Source organism: Eucyclogobius newberryi, unplaced genomic scaffold (assembly GCF_026437365.1).
Source record: "Eucyclogobius newberryi isolate DKJ021-1_F unplaced genomic scaffold, fEucNew1.0.hap1 SCAF_17, whole genome shotgun sequence".
Lineage (NCBI taxonomy): Eukaryota > Metazoa > Chordata > Actinopteri > Gobiiformes > Gobiidae > Eucyclogobius > Eucyclogobius newberryi.
The window spans coordinates 17,323,750-17,345,109 of record NW_027315801.1 but is presented as its reverse complement, the minus strand read 5'-3'; the positions used below and the strand labels follow the sequence as shown (position 1 = coordinate 17,345,109).

Genomic DNA, 21,360 nt, shown 5'->3' with positions numbered 1-21,360 from the left:
CAAACCCCCACACACTCTCACTCTGGGATTTCTCTGGCATGTGGGAGAGGGAGCGTGTATGTAAAGGGTACTGTGAGCAGCTCTGGGGCCTGAAAAATCTCCAGTACTGCCCTGGTGAAATGTTCAGCAGAACTTAAAAACATGCCTTTGCAACTCGTGTTACTGAGATTGCAATGGATAGTATATGGCCCATGTTCAACTCAGTAATGTGTGCTATTACTACGCTACTGAAAAATACAATATATTACTTTAACTCATTACTTTTGTAGCGCGTTACTCCAGAAACCGTTTAGAAGTAACCATCTACACCAGAGATGTCAGAGCTGCTCCTGCAAGTGCACCTGCTGCCCGATTATCTACACGCAGTTTAGACCAAACAGTTTTATACTGCTTACATGTTAAAATGTCAGATAAATTTCAGATAAAGTAAAGTAGTAGTAAAATTATACAAAATTTGATCAGGGGGATGATGCATTAAGGCTGCATACATTAAAAGCTTAAAAAACTTTGACCTCAATTGGGCAGGGCATAGTGTAGCATAGCGGCATAGTGTAGCTTAGGGGCACGGTAGCGCAGCAGTTAGCACTTTTGCTTTACAGCAAGAAGGTCCTGGAATCCAGCGGGTGGCGCGGGGACTTTCTGTGCTTGTTCTCTATATTACATCGCTGGTGTAGACTGTCCGACCACTTATTATTAAAAGCGATTCCTGTGTGTGTGCTGCACTGCTTTGCGTACCCGCTGTTACTGCAAATTGGGGCGTCATTTGGGGTGACAACATGTTAGATCATCTGTCTCGAGGGCTCTTTTGAATATACAGTTCAATATAACATCAACAATTTCCTCAGAGGAAAGGATGACAGGATGAAAGAGAAACCTCAAGGAGAACCACATGTAGTTCTAGTTCCATAGATAAAAAGGCTGTAGTTGAGTTCAGAAGTTTGGATGCCCATCTCCACAAGACTTCAAATTTGTAATGAGACTCTCTAGTGTTGTGCCTGAACGCGCTCATTGAACGAAAGTTCATGAAACGTTTTTACTGCCGACGAACGATAATGTGAACGCGTTCCTTCTGGTCGCCCTACGACCAGTTATGTGAGTTTTATGATAAGGTCGGTGAGAATGGGAACAATCTAATTTTCAAAATTGGATATGAAGATGAAATCTGACACATAGTTTCAGCATTGAACTAATAAAATAATTGCTGCCTGTTTTTGTATATGGGCTGTGGAAATAATTTAGAAAAATTATGGCATAATATTGAATAAAATAACTGAACTAGTTCATTTTTTGGAGCTGTGAACTTAGTTCGAAATTTGGAATTATGAACTATGAACTGAACTAGTTCATGTAGAAAGTGAACTTTCCCAACACTGTTTTCTCTCATTTTTATATATATTCTTGATGGCCGTAAATGCATACAAACAGGTCCAACAGTGCACATTGTGTCTTGAATTTGGTTGAAATAGTCCTTCAAGTGGTTTGTGTTTGCACTGTTTCAGCTCAGGCCCAGAGCTCCAGGCAAACAACTCCTCTTGTGATTGGCTGATGGCTAGAGGGCCTCAGAAGGACATATAATTGAATTCAATTTATTTTTGTAACGCCTGTAATCATAACTGCGGTTGCCTCGAAGGGCGACAGTGAGAATAGATTAAAAAAAATTCATAAGGACTTGGCAATGTCCCAGCATCCCGTGTCCTTAGACAAATGTCCCAAGCTCCCCTGTCCTTAGACCCTGTTCTTCAGCCTGTATACAACACACATCCCTGTAAGGTTCTCCAGGAAGCATCAATGACTAAGGAATATCCATAAAGATTTCTGCTGTTCCATCTACCTGGACTTCCTGAAGGATCCAGTCACTATTCCCTGTGGACACAGTTACTGCATTAGCTGTGTCAACGCTCGACATAATGAGCTCATGAAGATGTTCTGTCGTAGATCAGATCAGCAGATCAGATCACAACAGAAAGCTGAGGAACACCGAGTCAGAGAGCTTCAGAGCAAAGTGCAGCAGGAGATCAGCGAGCTGAGGAGGAAACACTGAACTGGACACACTGAAGACCACCTCCAGTTTTTACATAAGTTTGCATCACTTTCCAAAGTGAGTGAGACTTCAGACTGGTCCAGCTCCAGTAGAAGCTCTCCACCTTTTCAGGAGATGGTCACAGCTCCTGTAGCTAAGCTGAGGAACAAACTACAAGACAGCCTGCTGTGACTCACAAAGCCAAAGTCAGTCCTCCCAAAACACATGTCCATCAGGTAAATATGCTGACCCAACAGAAGGTCAAGGAACAGCCTGCTCCTCCTCGGTCCAACCTGAAGATGAAACCAAAAGCTTCCAGTCCACAGACTGTTCAGCCAAAGCACTTGTTCTTATCTCAGCCTCCCAGTGTGCTATCCGCGATCTTGTTCTTTCGGTCACTACCCAAAGCTCATGACCATAGGTGAGGGTAGGAACGTAGACCAACCGGTAAATAGAGAGCTTTGTCTTTCGGCTCAGCTCCCTCTTTACCACAACGGTCCGATGCAGCGACTGCATCACTGCAGCCGCTGCACCGATCCGCCTGTCGATCTCACGCTCCATCCTTCCCTCACTCGTGAACAAGACCCCGAGATACTTGAACTCCTCCAGTTGGGGCAAGGACACTCCACCCACCTGGAGAGGGCAAGCCACCTTTTTCCAGTCGAGAACCATGGCCTCGGATTTGGAGGTGCTGATTCTCATCCCAGCCGCTTCACACTCGGCAGCAAACCGTCCCAGTGCATGTTGCATTGGTGTCCGGGTTTGATGGAGCCATCAGGACAACATTGTCTGCAAACAGCAGAGATGGAATCCTGTGGTCCCCAAACCGGACACCCTCCGACCCCTGACTGCGCCTAGAAATTCTGTCCATAAAAATTATGAACAGAACCGGTGACAAAGGGCAGCCCTGGCGGAGTCCAAATTGCACTGGGAACAGGTCTGACTTACTGCCGGCAATGCGAACACAGCTCCTGCTCCGGTCATACAGGGACCGGACAGCCCTGAGCAAAGGGCCCCAGACCCCGTACTCCCGGAGCACCCCCCAAAGGACACCCCGAGGGACACGGTCGAAAGCCTTCTCCAGATCCACAAAGCACATGTGGACTGGTTGGGCAACTCCCATGAACCCTCGAGCACCCGATGGAGGGTATAGAGCTGGTCCAGTGTTCCACGACCGGGACGAAAACCACTCTGCTCCTCCTGAATCCGAGGTTCGACTATCGGTCGGATTCTCCTCTCCAGTACCTTGGAATAGACCTTACCCGGGAGGCTGAGGAGTGTGATCCCTCTGTAGTTGGAACACACCCTCCGGTCCCCCTTCTTAAAAAAAAGGACCATCATCCCGGTCTGCCAGTCCAGAGGCACGGTCCCCGACTGCCACGCGATGTTGCAGAGACATGTCAACCAAGACAGTCCTACAACATCCAGATACTTTAGGTACTCAGGGCGGATCTCATCCACCTCCGGAGCCCTGCCACCGAGGAGTTTGCGAACAACCTCAGTGACTTCAGCTTGGGTGATGGATGAGCCAGCCTCCGAGTCCCCAGTCTCTACTTCCTCTTCGGAAGGCGTGACTGAGGGATTAAGGAGATCCTCAAAGTAATCCTTCCACCGTCCGACGACATCCCCAGTCGAGGTCAGCAGGCCTCCACCCGCACCGTAAACGGTGTTGGTGAGGCACTGCTTCCCCCTCCTGAGGCGCCGGACGGTTTGCCAGAATTTCTTTTCATAGTCCTCCTCCATGGCCTCCCCAAACTCCTCCCAGGCCCGGGTTTTTGCCTCTGCGACAGCACGAGCCGCGGCTCGCTTGGCCTGCCCATACCTGTCGATGACCTCCGGAGCCTCACAAGCCAGAGTGGCCTGATAGGCCTCCTTCTTCAGTCTGACGGCATCCCTTACTTCCGGTGTCCACCACCGTGTTCGGGGGTTGCCGCCACGACAGGCACCGGAGACCTTGCGACCACAGCTCCGAGCAGCCGCATCAACAATGGAGGCGGAGAACATGGTCCACTCGGACTCAATGTCCCCAACCTCCCCCGGGACATGGGAGAAGCTCTCCCGGAGGTGCGAGTTGAATACCCTACTGACAGAGGGCTCCACAAGACGTTCCCAACAGACCCTCACAATGCGCTTGGGTCTGCCAAGTCTGTCCGGCTTCCTCCTCCGCCAGCGGATCCAACTCACCACCAGGTGGTGATCGGTTGACAACTCTGCCCCTCTCTTCACCCGAGTGACCAAGACACGCGGCCGGAGGTCAGATGACACAACAACAAAGTCGATTATTGACCTCCGGCCTAGGGTGTCCTGGTGCCACGTGCACTGATGGACACCCTTGTGCTTGAACACGGTGTTCGTTATGGACAAACCGTGGCTAGCACAGAAGTCCAATAACTGAACACCGCTCGGGTTCAGATCGGGGAAGCCGTTCTTCCCGATCACCCCTCCCCAGGTGTCACTGTCATTGCCCACGTAGGCGTTGAAGTCCCCCAGTAGAACAACGGAGTCCCCCCAACTGTCCAGTACTCCTCCCAAGGACTCCAAGAAGGCCGGGTACTCTGCACTGCTGTTCGGCCCGTAGGCCGCCACAACAGTGAGAGACCTGTCCCCCACCTGAAGGCGGAGGGACGTGACCCTCTCGTTCACCGGGGTAAACTCCAACACGTGGCGACTGAGCTGAGGGGCTATAAGCAAGCCCACACCAGCCCGCCGCCTCTCCCCGCAGGCAACACCAGAGAAGTGGCGCGTACAGCCCCTCTCGAGGAGATGGGTTCCAGAGCCCAAACTGTGCGTGGCGGTGAGGCCGACTATATCTAGTCGGTATCGCTCAACCGGGAGCACAAGCTCAGGCTCTTTCCCCCCCAGCGAGGTGACATTCCATGTCCTCAGAGTTAGTCTCTGTGTCCGGAGATCTGGTCGCCGAGGCCCCTGCCGTCGACTGCCGTCCAAATCTCTCTGCACCGGCCCCTTATGGATCCTCCTGCAGATGGTGGGCCCACGGGAGGGCGGCCCCACGTCGCTCCTTCGGGCTGTGCCCGGCCGGGCCCCGTGGGGTAAGACCCGGCCACCAGGCGCTCGCCATCGAGCACCCATCCCAAGCCTGGCTCCAGGATGGGGCCCCGGTGACGCCGATCCGGGCGACGTAAACGGCCTTGTTCTTTTACTCATCATAGGGGGCTTCTGAACCGATCTTTGTCTGACCCGTCACCTAGGACCTGTTTGCCTTGGGGCTTCAACTGGCTTGAAGCCCCCGACAACATAGCTCCCGGGATCATTCGGGCGCTCAAACCCCTCCACCACGTTAAGGTGTCGGTTCAAGGAGAGGCATTTACTAATATATTCAAGCAAATTGTAACTTTACATGTAACTTAAAAGATTTGCAATCAGACTTGAGTGACATAAGACAATCAGACATTTGGATGCTCCTAAATGAGGTTCAGATGAACCGCGGAAACGCGAGACTGCAGTCACTTTTATGAGCCGGCCCAACTTGTCCCGCTATGAAATGGTCCTTTCTTGTCCGAACCCGCACCACGAGCCCGCTGCCCATGCATCACATCAGATCACTGCTGCGTGAGAACGTTTTTACTGCAAGAGAAAATTTTATTCACAGTCAATTAACGGTTGTTGAACTTGTGCTGCACCTTGGGGCAGTGTGTCTGTTTGTGCTTTATAAATAAGTACCTTTGACCGCGAGCTCATTCCATTAATTTGACTAAATACGAAAGAAGTGCAAACTAAAAACACAATGTGCACGGTTAAGTGTGTATAGGATTTTTTTTCTGAATAAAAAATAGAAAACAGTCTCTTTACAGATGTGAAGTCTTGTTGAGATGGACATCCAAACTTCTGAACTACAGACTCTTTATCTATGGAACTGGAACTACATGTGGTTCTCCTTGAAGTGTGACTGTGAATGGCTCAGTACATTCCTGTTAGAGCTGTGGAGCACCTCATTCACGCATGACCTGATGAACAAGTCTAAAAACATAGGGCCTGAGCAGCTCATTACAATCTCAATACAATGTGTGAGCCTCGTCACTCTTTTACACAGTTTAAAAGGTAAAGGGAGTAATTTGAGTATGAAGTATAAAATCACACATTTGACCTCTTCTGAAAAAGAAAAAACACAAATCATTGGGTAATCACAATGTTAGATTTATTGCAGAGCGATCCAGAATGTTACTATGTAAGTCAATGTGACAATGAAGGGCACCGGGACAAGTGGGTTAAAAACAAACCCTTGGTCTTGCATAGAAACTACAAAATGATCAAAGCCAACACTCTAATAAAATATTGAAACAAATTCAGCCAATTGTAATTAAAAAATGGCTACTTTGTGTGATATGATATTTAATGATTAAACTAATATGTTATTGTGAGTTTTTAAAAGTAGATTTAGTAAAACCACAGAATCGTAGAACTGTCTGTGTGGCATAAACATTATTTTCAGGCCATTTTCTCATTTTAACAACTTTATTTTCTCGAATGTGAACCTATTTCGATTGAATCCATTGTTGAAAGGGCCGATCACTAATGCACGAGAGAGTGACCTGAACAGCCCACATGTTTAGTACTTGTGGACATAGGCCTGCTGTAATATGCTCCAGGATGATGTTTTAGACGTGCCAATGCCTCGACACAGAAGTGTATATCCACTCTGTGTTGGGGCTGCGTCTTGTGATTAGCCACAATCCCCTGAAGTGCACCTACAAGATGTTTCAATATAATTTCCATGCACACCCCTGAGAGACACTGCCCTTTCAAAAGTGAAATAATATGTTCATGGTCAGGCTACCCCAAGTAAATTGTCAGTTTGCTGTAACCCGAGTCAACATTTTTCAAGTGGGTCGGACGGTAGGCAAATTCTTATGTGTTTTACTTTGAAGGCAAAAAAAAAGATCCAAATTTTGCAATTTTTTGACTCTGAGTGACCGCCAGGGGTCAGGCTTCAACAGTCAATGACGGAAAACATCTCTATCAACCCGATCGGGAGACTAAATCTCACGATTTTAAGATATTTTAATCGACCTTTTGTACGCCGCTATCCTTTATTTTGGTAGCGAAGGCGAGCGGGGGCAACATGCGGGCGCCGCCATGTTTGTTTTGACGCGTGTTTCAATCCCAGAATGCATTGCGTAAGTCAAATTTCACACCCTGATAGAGCTTGACATGTTCTGCGGACACTTGAGTGTCCCCACCCGTCATCAACGACGGGTGGGCCTCTGCCAATAACAACATCGCTGACGGTGGATTATTGAGCGTTGTTTGGATATTACGGCAACATAGAGGAACGCCTCGGTCCGTATGACGAGGAAGAGGAAGCGTGACCTGGTCGGTGACGATATGAACAGCGGGGAGGACTCCCCTGGAGCCACTGATCCTGTGCAGCGTAGGGCGTCTTCTTGCTCGTCTATGGAGGGCTCTCTCAGTGAGGAGCAGGGCGGGGGGGTTGCAGATATCGGGGATGTGAGTTCAGAGTGTAAGGTGTTCATAAAGCTCGCGCAGGATAATGCGTCCTTTAAGGGGTGGGATCCGATGGCGTTGACAAGGAGCCTGACTGTAGCTGTGGGAGTGGTCAAGCATGCGAGTGTCCTTAGGGATGGCTCGCTGCTGGTCGTGTGCAAGGACGTGGCTCAGCAAAGGAAGGCGATTGAAGCTAAGTGTCTGGGGGGGAAGGACTTTCTTGTGTCTGATGCTGTAAGAGGCACGGTCAGGGGAGTTATCATAGGCGTCCCTACGACGACATCTGTGGATGACATAAAGGAGAATTTGACTGGAGCTAAGGTGGTGGATGCTAGGCGGTTGAAGATGACCCGGGATGGGGTAAGGTGTGACAGCCTGTCGATAATGATTAGATTTGAAGGTGGGATCCTGCCTCGTGTGGTGTGCGTTGGGTACATGCGCTATGGCGTACGCCCATATGTTCTGCCGCCCCTGCGTTGCTTCAAGTGCCAGCGCTTTGGGCATATTGCAGCGGTCTGTAGAGGGAAGCAGAAGTGTGGTAAATGTGCAGGAGACCACGAGTATGGGAAGTGTGACGACGGAGCAAAACTCAAGTGCTGTAACTGTGGGGGAGAGCATAGCTCTGCCTACGGGGGATGCGTGTTCAGCAAGAGGGCTGCTGAGGTGCAAAAAGTTAGAGCCTCTCAAGGCATATCCTACGCGGATGCGGTCAAGAAGGTGTCTGGTAGTCAGGTGAAGGTGGATGCAGTGGGGGCTGCCAGTGCTGCTGGTGTCCTAGGCGACAGGGGAGGGGGCAGCGTTGCCCGCGGCCAGGGGGAGGTCCCCACTGGGATGCCTGTGAGTGTGGCTTCCACGGGCAGAGGCCCTGTGGGTGCGGAGGATGTACTGGTTGTGAAGAGGAAAGATTTCTTCCTCTTTATAGTGGAAGTGATTAACTGTACTGGTCAAACCAAGAAGAGATCCGAAAAGACTAAGATCATCGCTAAGGCTGCAGGGAAGTACTTTGGAGCTGGGGGTCCCGAGTGGACGGAGATAGAGGATGCGCTGCGGGAAGGCACCCTGCCCCATTCTGGCAGTGGGAGTGGGGGGGCTCCCGATGCGCCGTCAGGTTCCGGGGGCTCATAATGGCGGTGGTTGTCTTGCAATGGAATGCGCGTAGTCTTCGTGCTAATGGCCAGGAATTTAAGCATTTTGTCTCTACCTTGTTGAACAAGCCTCACGTTATGTGCGTGCAGGAGACTTGGTTACGACCTAGGTGGGGTTTTGGGATACAAGGGTATGTGTGTGTTAGGAATGATAGGGAGCAGGGTAGAGGCGGAGGTGTGGAGCAGGGTAGAGGTGGAGGTGTGGCTGTGTGTCCGAGATGACCTAAATTACGTTGTTGTCAGTGTGAGTAAAGCGCCGGAGGCTCTGGCGGTGAGGGTCTGGCTGGGTGGTGAAGCTGTTACTGTGGTTAACCTTTATAATCCGTGTGGTGAGTTAACTTTAGAGTCCTTACATAATATCGGTAAGGATGTTCGGGGAAAGGCCGTGTGGTGTGGGGATTTTAATGCGCATAGCGCTTTGTGGGGCGGTAGTGATACCGATAGGTATGGGCAGGTGGTAGAGGGTTTTATCAATCAAAGGGAGTTGGTTTGTCTGAATGATGGGAGTGGGACCCGCTATGATATGGGGACCGGTACGGAAAGTGCAATAGATCTTACGCTTGTGTCCAAGGAGTTAGCTGGTGTTTGTAGTTGGGAGGTTCTTGGTAATCTTTCTTTTGGTAGCGATCACTATCTAGTCCGCACCGAGATTGGCTTTGGGAGCTGTGTGGTCAGGGGGACGAGGATCCAGAGGTGGCAGTTGGCAAGGGCGAACTGGGGGGCTTTCCTGAGGAAAGCTGATGATGGTTCTAGGGTTCTGCAGGAAGGAGGATTGACTCAGTTGGATGATCTCAATAGTGCAATTGTCTCGCTCATCACGCAGTCAGCGGTAGGCACGATTCCTAAGAGTGGTGGTAGTGGACATAGGAAGCGGGTGCCGTGGTGGAATGAAGCATGTGGTCATGCTGTTAGGGCGAGAAATGCGGCGTTTCGCCGGCTAAGGGTTACCCACACTGAGGGTGCCCTCATTGACTACAAGAGGGCCCGCGCTGTTGTGCGGAAAACTGTAAGAACGGCCAAGAGTGCCTATTGGAGGCGGTATTGTTCCAAAATTGGGAGAGAAACGCGTCTCGGGGATGTTTGGGGGATGATTAAGCGGATGCATGGGGTTGAGCGCCGTCATGGGACCCCGGTCCTAATACTCAATGGTGTTGAAGCAGTCAGCGACGTTGACAAAGCTGAACTGTTGGCCAGCACCTTTGTGTCGGTGCACAGCTCTGACAATCTCTCACCTGCGGAAAGGCACTACAGGGAGAGTACTCTGGCCCAGAATTCTGAGCTGATTGGGCACCAGCCTTCGACTCAAGATGACCTTGACCTTCCGTTTAGTTTGTTAGAGCTAAGGAGAGCACTTTCTAAGGCGAAACAGACAGCCCCGGGTAAAGATGAGGTGTGCTATGACATGCTCTCTCATTTGACTGATGACACGCTTGGGCTAGTCCTGGGTCTTTTCAACCGTGTTTGGGATTCAGGTTGTGTTCCATCTGCGTGGAAACAGTCTACGGTGGTGCCGGTTCTGAAGCCGGGTAGGCCAGCGTCTGACCCTTCAAGTTATAGGCCGATTGCCTTGACGTCGCAGCTCGGGAAAACGATGGAGCGCATGGTTACCGAGCGGTTGGATTACTTCTTGGAGAGTCAGGGTTTGCTTCCCGCGCACCAGAGTGGTTTCCGTAGGGGCAGGAACACCATGGATTCCGTGTTGTGTTTGGAATCTGATATCCAGCTGGCCAGGGCTCAGAAAGAAAAGGTTATTGCGGTGCTCTTCGATGTGGAGAAGGCGTACGATATGGTTTGGAAGGATGGGCTCCTCATTAAGCTGCGGAAGTGTGGTGTGAAGGGTAAACTGTTTAACTGGGTCCGGAGCTTTCTGTCTGGCCGGCGTATCCAAACCAGAGTGGGCGCTGCTTACTCTGGGGTCTATGGGGTGGAGAATGGGATCCCGCAGGGGAGTGTGTGTAGCCCTATCTTGTTCAATGTTATGATTAAGGACATCTTTGACGACGTGGATGGGTCTGTTGGGAGGAGCCTTTATGCTGACGATGGCGCTCTATGGGTGAGAGGGAGGAATCTCCGGTTTTACGAGGCGAAACTGCAAAGGGCAATACAGCAGGTGGAGCAGTGGACCCTGAAGTGGGGGTTTAAACTGTCCGTACGGAAGTCTCAAGTGATCTGTTTCTTCAATGGGCATAGGGACGTCTCCCTTCGACTGCATGGGCAGGTGCTCGAACAGGTCAGGGAGGTGAGGTTCTTGGGGGTCACCTTTGATGAGAGGCTTAGTTGGCGTCAGCACATTGATGAGGTCAGTGGTAAATGCAAAAGGGTGAATAACTTGCTTCGTTGTCTATCCGGCCAGGACTGGGGGGCCAGCAGAAGGTCGCTCCTGGGTATTTATCGGGCCGTCATGAGGGCGGCTATTGATTATGGCTGTATAGCCTACATGTCTGCGGCTAAGACTAACCTAAAGAAGCTTGATGTGGAGCAAGCCCAGGCCTTGCGCATCTGCTGTAGGGCTTTTAGGACCTCCCCTGTCTCTGCGCTGCAGGTTGAGTTGGGGGAATTGCCGTTACGGCTCCGGAGGCTAGAACTTCTGTTGGCTTACTGGGTGAATGTGCAAGGTCATACGAGCTCTCACCCGGTGAGGGACTTTCTCAGGGTTGATGGGGGGCAGAGTGAGGCTGGCGGTATGGTTTTTAGCCAGGTAGGAAATGCGAAGGCGCGGCTTGCAGGGGTTGGTGATCTGCGTGTGAGCCCGTCGGTGGCTTTGTCTGCTATAGCTCCGTGGAAGTTTGTCCCGGCTCCTGTTGATGTTAGCTTGCATGGCAAGCTTAGAGGAGTCGCTGGGAGGGCACCGCAGTTTGCCGTTCAAGCGCTCATCGATAAGCACTCAGGTGATGTGTTTATTTATACCGACGGGTCTAGGGATCCTGAGAGTGGGCGTACTGGCGCCGCTTATTTTATGCCTGACCTGGGGCTGGCGGTCAAGAAGAGGTTGACAGATCGCCTTTCTGTTTTCACGTCGGAACTCATAGCGATACGGTTGGCATTGGAATGGGCGGAATCTGCTTTGCAGTGTTGCGGCATTGTGGTGGCCTCTGACAGCCTTTCTGCATTGCAAAGCATTAAATCTGGGAAATCGGATTGCAGACAGGATGTGTTGAATGGCATCTTCTGTCTGATGCTCTCCCTGTCCAGGAAGGATGTGAGGGTTTCCTTCTTTTGGGTCCCTGCGCATGTGGGGGTGGATGGTAACGAAATGGCTGATGCACTGGCTAAACGTTCCCTTAGGCGGCCATCAATTGATGTGGCGGTTGAGTTAAGCAAATCTGAAATCAAGCCCGTTATCAAGAGTCATGTGGTCGGCCTTTGGCAGGAATTTTGGAGCCACTGTGTTACTGGACGGCATCTCTATCACGTACAGGGTAGTGTGGGTCCTTGCGGGTCTATGGGCAGGAACGCGTGGGAGGAAAGGGCCTTCGCCCGCATGAGGATTGGCCATACTGGACTCAATTGGTCACTGAGTAGGATAGGCAAACACCCGACCGGTCTGTGTGGTCACTGTCGGGTGCCAGAGACTGTCGAGCATGTGCTGATTTGCTGTGAGGCTTATGATAGAGAAAGGGCCGGGTTGGCCTTGTGGTTTCGGAATAATGGGCGGGAGTTCAATCTGCGGAACGTTCTGGCGATTCAGTCACAGGGTTTGTGTCAGGCTGTGGTTGCTTACTTATGTAGCACAGGGCTGGGTAAACGTTTATAGAGGTGGGAGGTGTTGGAGACTGAGCCGAGGATTAGGAGCAAGAGGATGTTCTAACGCGCTTTGACTTCATGGGCCTAGAAACACCAAAGTGATGGAAGAAGGACTTCTAAAGGATAAAACGACAAAGACGTCCCATGACCTCATGGGCTTTGTAAAACAACAAAGACGTCCCATGACCTCATGGGCTTTGTACTTCCAAAGCACCGAACGTCAAAGAGGGAGAGGAAGATGAAGAAGAGTCTCCCTGGAATAAAGCCGGTCACAAAGACATATCATGACCTCATGGGCTTTGTAACACCAAAGCAATGGAAGGAGTACTTTTACGGACTACGACAGTCTGAGGACTACGAAAAGTCTGAGGAATAAAGTCTGGCGGTAATGCAACAATTGGATGCCAACCGCCATAAAACAACAACAACAACAACAACAACAAAGAATAAAGCTGTACGGCGGAAGCACCGAACGTCAAAGAAGGAGAGGAAGATGAAGAAGAGTCTCCCTGGAATAAAGCCGGTCGGTCTCTGAAACAACAACAACTATTCTAGTCACAAAGACATATCATGACCTCATGGGCTTTGTAACACCAAAGCAATGGAAGGAGTACTTTTACGGACTACGACAGTCTGAGGACTACGAAAAGTCTGAGGAATAAATTCTGGCGGTAATGCAACAATTGGATGCCAACCGCCATAAAACAACAACAACAACAACAACAACAACAAAGAATAAAGCTGTACGGTGGAAGCACCGAACGTCAAAGAAGGAGAGGAAGATGAAGAAGAGTCTCCCTGGAATAAAGCCGGTCGGTCTCTGAAACAACAACAACTATTCTAGTCACAAAGACATATCATGACCTCATGGGCTTTGTAACACCAAAGCAATGGAAGGAGTTCTTTTACGGACTACGACAGTCTGAGGACTACGAAAAGTCTGAGGAATAAAGTCTGGCGGTAATGCAACAATTGGATGCCAACCGCCATAAAACAACAACAACAACAACAACAACAACAACAACATCATGTAGGACTACGTCTGAGGAATAAAGTCTGGCGGTAATGCAACACTCGGATGCCAACCGCCATAAAACAACAACAACAACAACAACAACACAGGGTTTGTGTCAGGCTGTGGTTGCTTACTTATGTAGCACAGGGCTGGGTAAACGTTTATAGAGGTGGGGGGTGTTGGAGACTGAGCCGAGGATGAGGAGCGAGCAAGAGGATGTTCTAACGCGCTTTGACTTCATGGGCCTAGAAACACCAAAGTGATGGAAGAAGGACTTCTAAAGGATAAAACGACAAAGACGTCCCATGACCTCATGGGCTTTGTAAAACAACAAAGACGTCCCATGACCTCATGGGCTTTGTACTTCCAAAGCACTGGGCGTCGAAGAGGGAGAGGAAGATGAAGAAGAGTCTCCCTGGAATAAAGCCGGTTGGTCTCTGACACAACAACTATTCTAGTCACAAAGACATATCATGACCTCATGGGCTTTGTAACACCAAAGCAATGGGAGGAGTACTTTTACGGACTACGACAGAGTCTGAGGACTACGAAACGTCTGAGGAATAAAGTCTGGCGGTAATGCAACACTCGGATGCCAACCGCCATAAAACAACAACAACAACAACAACAACAACAAACCAACTTGTAAAAGACAATATAATGACACCCATGCGCGTTATGTTTTGTTACAGACGCATGTGGAGGACTGAATGTGAAGACGCACGTGTTGTGCAATGCATTATTAGTCCTTTGGGATGAAAAGAACGTTCATATGTTTATGAACGTGATAAAAATATTCGACACGCCAGTTTTGGAAAGACCGGTTGGTGAGTCGGCGAAATAATAGAAAAATAAAAGATTTGGACGTTTTTTCAACAAAAGCTGATATTTTCTTTTCAGTCGGCTAGTTTCATACCGGGTCGGTCGGGTTACGGCAAACAGACATATTATTTTGCTCAGCCTCATGAGAAAATCAAGTGGCTAAAACGAGAAAATAAAGTAGATTATACATTAAACTTATTGTTATGACATGAAAAAGCGTCTTTACGCCACACAGACATTTTTACATTTCCTTAATAAAACAATTACTACAGTTACAAAACCATTTTTTGAAATGCTTTTGCAAACTGTACTAGCTTCTCTGATTAGCTCCTCGTTTTAGCTTCTCTGTGTCACTTTGAGACCTCCTGGCTAATGTGAAGTAAATAATAAAAGTGAACTTTTTAGGAGCTTTCTGATTAGAGAGTAACTTGTAAACCAACTCGTAAAACCAGCCAGAGAGCTCCTAACTAGTTTTCTTTTATTATTCACTTTACGTGAGCCAGAAAGACAAAGGGGCCTACAGAAAAGCTAATCAGAGAGGTTAATCTCAAAAGATTATATAGATTGTTTAAGATTTCCTTAAATTATTTTTTAAATTAATAGTTTTTACATATCCATTTAATAAACTTTAAAACTATTTTAATTCATTTCATTTCGATAACACCCAAAATCACAACAGCAGTTGCCTCAAAAGGCGACAGTGAAAAACAGATTTAACAATGTTCAGAAGTTAGCAAATATCCCTGTCCTTAGACTAAAGTAGAAACCTGGAGGAGACCCACAGTGAAGGAGAGATCCTCCTCCCACAGACGCACAGGCTGCAGATGGTCCAGGACTGATGCTTTTCCATTTGTAGGTAGACTGTGGAGCCTGAACCACTCAGGAGGAGAGAGGGGGGTTCATCAAGAGAGTTCATCCAGGCAGATGAAGAGCTGTTCGTCTAGAGTAGAGAGCGTTCCTCCAGGCAGTGGAGGAGAATCCGGATCTACAGTGCAGCATCAGCAGTGTGCAACACAGTAGCACTTCCAGAGGGGAGTGAAAGAAGGAGAAAAACATGTGACCAGCAATGAACAGACACAAGTAAATTAAAATATGAAACATTGTTGATAGGAATAGTAGTCTTTAGCAGAGGATAGTGCTCAAGCTGCCATACTTCCCCCAGAGTTGCTCCTAGGGCAGCGTAGCTGAAACTGTAGGTTTTTATTGTTGTTCATAACTGGCCTGACCATAAGACATTTCAAAGAGGAACGTTTTAAGCCTGGTCTTAAATGAAGAGACTGTGTTGACCTCTTTAACATGGACAGGAGCTGATTCCATAACACAGGAGCTTGGTAGCTTTGTTAAATAAAATAAATTGTGAATTTGTTTATCAAATCCTCCTTTTTAAAACTGATTTAATGAAAGTATTTGCAAATAATTGTGGTAAATTCTGTTTTTAAAAAAAGCATTTGTTAATTAATTCATGAAATCATTTTTAACGGTCTTTTAATAAAAGCTTCACAAAGTGATGCTTAAGGCTGGCCTTTTTTGTAAAAAAAAAAACAATCAAACATTTACCCCTTACTGATGGATCACCATGTTCTATTTGATTATAAAACAAATATAATAATAGATATTTTCTACTACAGTTCATAAAAAGGCAAGCATTTTTGCAAGCATAGTTTGATCACAATTCAATAAACTGTTCACAAATTGCTGTTATTTGTTTACTGGACATTCATTACCACCCACAGTGGCCAGCAGAGGGCCACCGACGCTTCAGACATCAAAGACGCTTTTTCCGCACATTTACATTGTTATCAAGCGTGAAATACCAATTCAGATGTGTCCAGAGTGTTTCTAAAGCCCCCAAACAAAGCTCCGTGTCCCCTCAGAGCCCGGCCCTGCTCCTGAGGGCCGCCGCTGATGAGAATGTTTACGTATATTTATGATGGCAGCAGTAATGTCTGGAGTGCGCAAATATTCTAATGTGGACAAATGTGTTGTGCTGGGGCTGAGCGGGGCTGATGGATGGCCAGGGGAATGCGCTTGGACGGCTCCGCTCCTTCTGTTCAGGGGCCCATTCAGCCGCGTCATTAAGAGGTTCACGGCGCTGGTGGTGGAGACCTTTTTTCACAGTATACCGAGCTTTGCCATAAATACTGTGCTCGTCTGATTTTGTAGAACGTGGACTGCGGAAAACCATAACCATTCTATTTGATGTGTCGCTTAGTTTACCGCAAAAGTCTATATTTTCTTTCATAGGGGTGTGGAGAACTGGTTATTTTATCTATGTTATGGGGGCTTTCACACAGTAGTGGACTCCAGTGCAGTTCTGTTGTGACGTTAATTGTGACTGACCTCGATTCAGCCCAACTTGTACTTTGAAAACATGAGAACTATAGTGAGGAAGAAATGATAATCCATGATATTTTATATAATAAGACAAAACTACATCACAGTTTCTTGTAACTGGCCCCGGTCACCAAAACAGCAGTTTACAGGCTCAAAAGGTAAAACACTAAGGCTAAAGAAATAAAGTTGGCAGAACTCACGTCCGCCGATGCTCTGGGGCCTCCACAGAGCCCCCCCTATGCTCTGCTTTCTCCCGCCACAGCACCCCCTGATGCTCTGGTACCTCCACAGCGCCCCCCGGTGCCTCTCTCCACAGCGCTCCCCGATGCTCTGGTGCCTCCCTCCACAGCGCCGCACGATGCTCTGGTGCCTCCACTGCTCCCCACAAAGGTCTAGGGCCTCCACAGCACCCCTCGATGCTCTGGTGCCTCCACAGCGCCCCTGATGCTCTGGTGCCTCCACTGTGCCCCCCGATGCTCTAGGGCCTCCACAGCACCCCTCGATGCTCTGGTGCCTCCCTCCACAGCACCCCTTGATGCTCTGTTGCCTCCACAGCACCCCTCGATGCTCTGGTGCCTCCACAGCACCCCTGATGCTCTGGTGCCCCCACAGCGCCCCTCGATGCTCTGGTGCCTCCACAGTGACCCCGATACTCTGGGGCCACCCTCCACAGCGCCCACCGATGCTCTGGGGCCTCCCTCCACTGCACCCCCCTGATGCTCTGGTGCCTCCACTGCACCCCCCCCCGATGCTCTGGTGCAAAAATCAGACACAGAAAAATCGATTTAGTTGTGCGATTGCAGCTGCCTCAGGTGAATACTGCCGTTGTATCCTTGGGCAAGACACTAAACCTGCCCCGCCCCCGGTGTCTGCACACACTGTGTGTGAAAGTGTGTGAAAGTGTGTGAAAGTGTGTGAAAGTGTGTGAAAGTGTGTGAAAGTGTGTGAATATGTGGGAGGTTGCTTGATGTAAAGTGCTTTGAGTGCCTGGAAGGTAGAAAAGTGCTGTATAAATGTGACCATTTATTTTGTGACCGTTTTAAGTGAAACATCTTCCCTCTGGCCAATAGGTGAATGCGGTTTCTAGTTTATTGTTGCTTCCTGACTTACTTTTTTCCACCTATTTGTGATGCAGTGCTGCCTTAGGCGAGAGGCAATTTGTAATTTCTTTTGGTTTAGTTTGTTTGAGCTGAAGGCTGAAGGCTGAGAATGTGATCTGCACCAAACAGAACTCAATGTTTGTTGTAAGAAACATGAAATATGTGAAAACCCACATAAAATAATACATATGTATTGTCTTATGTGAAGAGTCTGCCAAATGCTTTTCTCTATGGATATGTCATTCTTTGCCAATCTTTGGCCATGCCACAACGTAAGGTATGTAAAGTAATAGAGTAATGCCACCAGGCCAGATCTGTGGACATGCAAGCCCATTCACAGGAACAATTAAAAAAATCATTAATCAACATAAACAGTGAACATGATCCAGAAAGAGGCGTGATTATTTTACTTGCAGAATTAAGAGAGAGTCATGGAAACACCTGTCATTGGATATGAAATGGCGGTGGGCGACTTTCAAACACCACTCAATTGGTATTTCATGACTGAAAATAACGTATCAAGATGTACACACTTGGAGAGGAGCTGCACAAGAGGACACACACACAGACACGCCGCACACACACGCACACACACAGACTCACGCACACACACACTCACACAAGTACACACGCGCACACAAGCACGCACAAGCACACACACGCTCCTGGCTTCTGGCTTACACCCACGTTTTTTTTTAAATAAAAGTTCAACTATATATGAAACCAAAGCCTTATTGTTAATTTTTGTAGTGGAAACCAGATAACACTGAGGAAATGTGATCCAGCACAGAGAAACCAGGCCTCAAAACTGCTTAAGTACTTCTTCTAAGTCAGAAATATGCTACTGAAGCATGAACATTTGTCCAGTGCGAGTGCTGATCTGTGTTTAGGTGCAGAACACTTCAGACTTTAGCATAGTTAAGGAAGTACGACAACAGGCCCAGTCATAATAAAGCGGTACTGGAGTTTGCTGATGTTCCTCTCGCAGTAAAAATGGAATAAACCTAAAAGGAGCAACACACAATGAGGAAATACCAGCGGGAACAGCGGGAGAACAGAAACATGCAAACAAAAATCAAGATAAAAACCTAAAATTGGCCTAAATGGTGCTGATGGACAGAATAATGAGTAGATTATTCACATTTTGTTACAGTATTTCACAGGATGGCTTCAGGCAGAGGACACGTGTACAGATAGTAGTGTTCCTCTCCATCCCTGTGATGTAACAGTACCGAAAGAACTGTAATTGGGCTATACCACCACCAATTATTCTATCCATTTGTATTTTCTAAACAAAGAATTATAAACTGTTTGCATGATTTTCTTTCTTTGTATGTGGAGGAAGAATGACTGAATTTCTAGGCGCAGTCAAGGGTTGGAGGGTGCCCGGTTTGGGGCCCACGGGATCTCATCTCTGCTGTTTGCAGACGATGTTGTCCTGATGGCTCCATCAAACCCGAACCTGCAACATGCACTGGGACGGTTTGCAGCAGAGTGTGAAGCGGCTGGGATGAGAATCAGCACATCCATGGTTCTCAACCGGAAAAAAGTGGCTTGCCCTCTCCGGGTGGGTGGGGAGTCCTTGCCCCAAGTGGAGGAGTTCAAGTATCTCGGGGTCTTGTTCACCAGTGAGGGAAGGATGGAGCGTGAGATTGACAGGCGGATCGGTGGAGCGGCTGCAGTGATGCAGACGCTGCATCGGACTGTTGTGGTAAAGAAGGAGCTGAGTCGAAAGGCAAAGCTCTCGATTTACCGGTCGGTCTACGTTCCTGATCTCACCTATGGTCATGAGCTTTGGGTAATGACCGAAAGAACAAGATCACGAATACAAGCGGTCGAAATGAGTTTCCTCCGCCGGGTGGCTGGGCGCTCCCTTAGAGATAGGGTGAGGAGCTCGGCCACACGGGGGGAGCTCGGAGTAGAGCCACTTCTCCTCCACGTCGAGAGGAGCCAACTGAGGTGGCTCGGGCATCTGTTCCGGATGCCTCCTGGGCGCCTCCCTGGGGAGGTGTTCCGGGCATGTCCCACCGGAAAGAGGCCCCGGGGAAGACCCAGGACACGCTGGAGGGACTATGTCTCTCGGCTGGCCTGGGAACGCCTCGGGATCCCCCCGGAGGAGTTGGAAGAAGTGTCTGGGGAAAAGGAAGTCTGGGAGTCCCTGCTCAGACTGCTGCCCCCGCGACCCGGCCCCGGATAAGCAGAAGAAAATGGATGGATCGATGGAAGAATGACAAATGAATCAAGGCCATTGTAGCACAAACATGTTTCTACGGCTTAAATGGCTTAAAGATTTGTCATGATTTTTTTAATATGCACAGACGCATTTCCATATCTGTAATCTGAGGTGTTATTAGGAGATTTCCTTTTGATTTGTCTTCACATAGCAATATAATAAAGTTGTCTATTCGGTGATGAAAAGCGATTCTTTCCACATTCTTCTTTTTGTTTGCTGTGAAATTCCTCCAAGGACAGAAATGGTGAAATTGCCACACTTAGCGCGCTCTTCTGCCTCTTGTCTGTTGGTCACTCGAGACCTCACCCATACACACATTCATATTCATACGCCGCGGTTGGAAGGAAGTACAGGTAAGATGGCTCAAGTGTTTTGCCTAAGGACGGACACGACACAAGTGTGAGCAGAACCTGAATTATACTTTTTATTCACGAGGCCGAGCTCTGCAATTCACAAAAAGACGTCTGGTAATTCCAAGTTTGGGTCGCTGCGAGACGTGCAAAGCTAGAGTAAACAGAAACAGCCTTTTCTGCATTTATTTCCATTCTCTGCAAAGCCTCGACGCCACGTTTTAACCTCTCTTTATGCAATGTATTGGGTTTGGATAATGTTTGGAACTTTTTGCACTGAATATTTTGGGTCTTGACAAAGCGAGTGTTGTGCTTCGATAAACAGGAAACAGCTGATGCTAACGTGTGCTAGCTTTGTTTTGGCTCAACATATAAGTTAGCATCAGTGGAAATACAGCAGTTTAACACAAGATTACATCAACGTTTGGGGAGAAATTATGATTTTCTCTTCAATTCTGCTTTGTGTTGTCTCTTGTCCTCACTCAAAAGAGTGAGTTCAAGAGTGAGTTCTTATCTTGTCCTCTCTCAGAAAGAGTGCCGAAAGAGAGGTGGACCGCTTTTGAAACTAGAACGTCTCATGGCCCACTTTGGATCACTTAAATAGACCAGGACGTTTCATTTTTTCACAATATTGTTCTGATTAAAAAATGGTTCAACAGTAACAAACTTTGACTCAATATAAAGAACTCATACCACATGCTGTGTATTATAAAACAATCTTGAACTCAGCAATAATTTAACTAACTTTATTGATCGAACAAAAATGGTAAAAGTTGCCCTGTTCTAGATTCCCAATTTGATTTTAAGGCGCACATAGATTCAGTTATAAAGAAAATGTCATATCGTCTGAGGACATTGTATTCATGTATTCATTGTATGATATTATATATAATAGTGTAAGCAGGTTTTGTCTTAAGATGTCCCTATAGGCTGCATCATTGTCAAACTTAAACTGTAGAATGAACTGGCTTTCTTTCAAAGCCAGAAGGCAATTACACTTTCTCCAATTTTTGTTCAAATCTTATTATGGTACTTAACGCTTCCACTTCATCTAAAACAGTTCTTGATTTCATTTAGATTCACATATGATCTACAAAACATTCATTTTTTCGAAGTTCCTTGATTAATTTAAAT

General features: G+C 47.9%; 1 protein-coding gene across 1 annotated transcript in view; it reads left to right on the top strand.

Moving 5' to 3' along the window:
* The window catches only part of nphp4 (nephronophthisis 4), a 188,785-nt gene that overhangs the window by 100,222 nt on the left and 67,203 nt on the right, over positions 1-21,360 (top strand). The window lies entirely within an intron of this gene.